The following is a 3,379-nucleotide window of genomic DNA, read 5'->3' as shown; positions in this document are numbered from 1 at the left end:
CACCGGCGAAGCAGACACCCACAGGCGCCGCAGTAGCGAGAGCCGAGGACGAGAAGCAGCGGAGGCAGCGGCATGGTGACGGCAGGAGGGTGAAGGAGGAGCTGACATGTGGGGTCCACGCGTCAGCCAGCATAGGGGAGAAACAATAGGGGCAAAACTGTCTTTTTCCCATGCCCAGTAGTGGTTCTCATGGGCGCTGCCGCGCTGGCATGCCCGCGTGCCGTGCTACGTCAATAAAATTGGCAAAATCTTAGATGTTTTACTGTTTGCGATGGTTAAAAATTCCTGGGAGTGGCGGCGACCGCGGGACAAAGGTGGGGAGAAAGGAGTGAGGCAAGGTGGGGCCCGCGCGGGATCGCTTGTCGGCACGCGTCACGCGTGGGTGCCTGGATCCCCTTGACCATTGATGTTATCCCCCGATATTACATTTATTTTCATATTTATGTGATATCAGGTCTTTGCTAAACTCCAGCATCCCCTTGACCATTGATGCCCGATCCGACGGCCTAGCTTTTACCGTAGACGTGGGCCAATGGGAAGACCGGGAATGGTGCACGAATCGTATTGAGACTAGTCACCACTGTAGCAAAATAGGAGTAAAATGCCTAGAGCTATATGATTGTTAGGCCAATACATATTACATCCTATATAAAGCAAATTTCCATTTGTGCATGTGAAAAAGGAAGAGGAAATGTAAACAACAATGAGCAATATGTATGTACAATTTCCCATATGTAAAGCAAGTACAAAAAGAAGAAAGAATCGATTCTAGGCTGAGATATCAGTGCTGTCAGTCTCCGGGCGCCCAACAATGCCAGCGTGACCGAGCAACGCCCACAGCACGGTTATGAACTCGCCACCGTGGTAGAGCGACTTGGAGTGCGAGGTCACGTTCTCCGACGGCGCGAGGTAGAGGATGAGCTCCGCCCAGAAGTCGGCGACCACCTTCCACAACAACGCCTCGTCGCTGACCTCCTCCACCAGCTGCCGCCCGAGCTTGGACGCCTTCCTCAACGTCGCGTTCATGCTCCCACCGAGGCACGTCGCGGCGCGCTCGTACGTCACCACCGGCCCCGCGCAGCGCGCGAGCACCCTCGTCACCTCCTCCACCACTCCCTCGTAGAGCTCCTCCGTCCACGCGCGGTGGTCCGGCAGGAGGGCCGGCTTCAGCGCCACCAGGTAGGCGCAGTAACGGGACAGCCGTGTAGCAACAACCACCAGGTCGAGGTCGCTCTCCCCATCTGTGTCATTATTGTCGTTGTCGAGTTTGCCACCATGAGCTCCCTCGGAGCGCTTGAGCTCGACCAGCCTCGTGGCGAGATGCCACACGAGAATCTGCTCGGATAGGCTGTCCACGGCATTGTCGTCGCCGGCTTTAATACGGCAAGCCCAGAAGAGGTTGCCCGCGACTCCGTTGCCTTGCAAGGACCGCTCGCCGTTCCCGAGCCTACCCTTGTTTGTTCTGAGCGTCACCACAATGGCGGATTTCACCGCCGCGGGCACTGCGACGGTCTTCTTCACGATCCGGTCGACTTGCCGTGAGACGCAGCCGCAGTAGCAGAACCGAAGCTGCAGGATGGACACCTGGCAGAACCGGTCGTCCCATTGCTGCATGGGCCGGAGCCAGAGCAGGCGGCTGAGCTTACGACGCGCCCACGGCGACTTCCGCCACGTCGGCCGTCGCGCGTACTCGCAGATGGCGGACACCTTGATCCAGTCGGAGCAGACGTAGTTGGCGATCTCCCACCCCTCCGTGAACACGATGCAGACGATGAAGGAGACGGAGACGAGTATGTCGAGGCCAACGATGACGTGGTACACCGTGTCGTGGTGCTGCAGGTAGTTCCGGAGGTTCTGGTAGTCCTGGGCGAGCGCCGTGCCGGGGGTTCGTCATGTCGTGCACGATGGCGCCGCCGGCCGCGAGGCAGCTGATCCACGTGGCAAGCACGAGGATTGAGTTGAGCGCTGGGAACCACCACCCGCTGGCGTAGAAGACGGTGAGCTTCGAGTAGAGGAAGTCGGCGAGGAAGGACAGCTCGGCCTGGACCACCCGGAACACCCTCTCTGGGCTACCACTACCAGCAAGGAGCCCGTCCTGCACGAATGCCATGGCACGGTGGCAACCGGCCTCGGCGAGTGGGCACCCAATGAACCGCCGGAGCTGCAGCTTGAACAGGGCAAAAGAGAGGCACAGGTCCTTGATCTGCGGGCAGGATGCGAGGAGAGGGTCGCCGGACGAGGAAAGCGACCATATCTTGTCCACGGTGACGACATGCCCCGCGTTCAGGTCCATGGACAATGACGGCGGAGCTGCAGTAGTCCTGTCAATGTGGTACCCATGCGGCCTAGGCTTGATAGGCAGTTTCTCCTCACCCTTCACAAAGTAAGGAGGAGGCACTTCTAGTCCACCTTGGCCTGCCTGACCATGCCCATGCCCATGGAGTTGCTTCATGTAGTCGGCGACGAGGTACGAGTTGAGGCCGACAGCGAATGAGTTCTTGGCGAGCTCGGCAGCGACGAGCCTGTGGATGAGCTTGAGGAGGCTGAGCACCCACAGCCACAGCAGGACGCCGGTGAGCAGTGGGCTCCCGGCGGCACCACCACTGCTGATGATGAGGAACGCCACCCACCCCATCCTCGCCAGCTGCTCGACCGACGGCCGGAACTTGCTTCCGTTGGAGCCGCTGCTGCTGATGGTCGAAGTGGAGGAGCGGGCGGTGTCGATGGTGTTGCGCAGGATCTGGAGGAAGACGATCCACGCGAGGAGGAGCGGGACGCGCGCTGATGCGTCCCACTTGGCCGCCGCGGAGACGGCGTAGGACACGAGCGGGAGAAAGAGAGTGGACGCGGCCCAGACGAAGAGGCCGAGTACCGGATGACCGGAGCGGCGGCGGTAGGAGCTCAGCACAACCAGGATTGCGAGCAGGACAATGCTGACGATGGCCGCCACCTCCATGAGCAGCAGATTCACGAGGCTGGAGGCCATGGGGGTGGCTAGTTTTTTTTCCTCCCTTTGTCCACCTCTCCTTGTTCGCAATGAGCAAATATGGAGAGAGAGCTCTGCAGGCTTCAAAGCTAAATGCGGTATATATAACAACACCTTTGTTTTCATGCATGTGATGGCTCATGGCTGAGGCTGACTACGCTGCAATGAAGGTCAGGTGGATGCATGTGAGGACTGATGAGGAGAAGGGTGGACGACAAGCCAAGTTAAAGACACGATTCTGTGTGTTACACAGAAGCAAAGGCATCGCCTTTTATGATGGATGACAGAGAGTACTTGCAGCAAGGGGATACATACCTGTACGTACAATGCCATAAAAAGAGTCGCTATAGTTTATAAAAAAACTAGAAATCTTGGGCGCAGCGTTGCTGCGCA

The 3,379-nt window shown here is 58.4% G+C and overlaps 1 pseudogene; it reads right to left on the bottom strand.

Moving 5' to 3' along the window:
* Positions 1–768: 768 nt before the first annotated feature.
* Positions 769–2,986, bottom strand: LOC136471789 (uncharacterized; annotated as a pseudogene).
* Between the last annotated feature and the right edge of the window lie 393 nt (positions 2,987–3,379).

Source organism: Miscanthus floridulus, chromosome 8 (assembly GCF_019320115.1).
Source record: "Miscanthus floridulus cultivar M001 chromosome 8, ASM1932011v1, whole genome shotgun sequence".
NCBI classification, from domain to species: domain Eukaryota; kingdom Viridiplantae; phylum Streptophyta; class Magnoliopsida; order Poales; family Poaceae; genus Miscanthus; species Miscanthus floridulus.
Note: the sequence above shows the minus strand (reverse complement) of the source record. Positions and strands in the feature narration are given on the sequence as shown.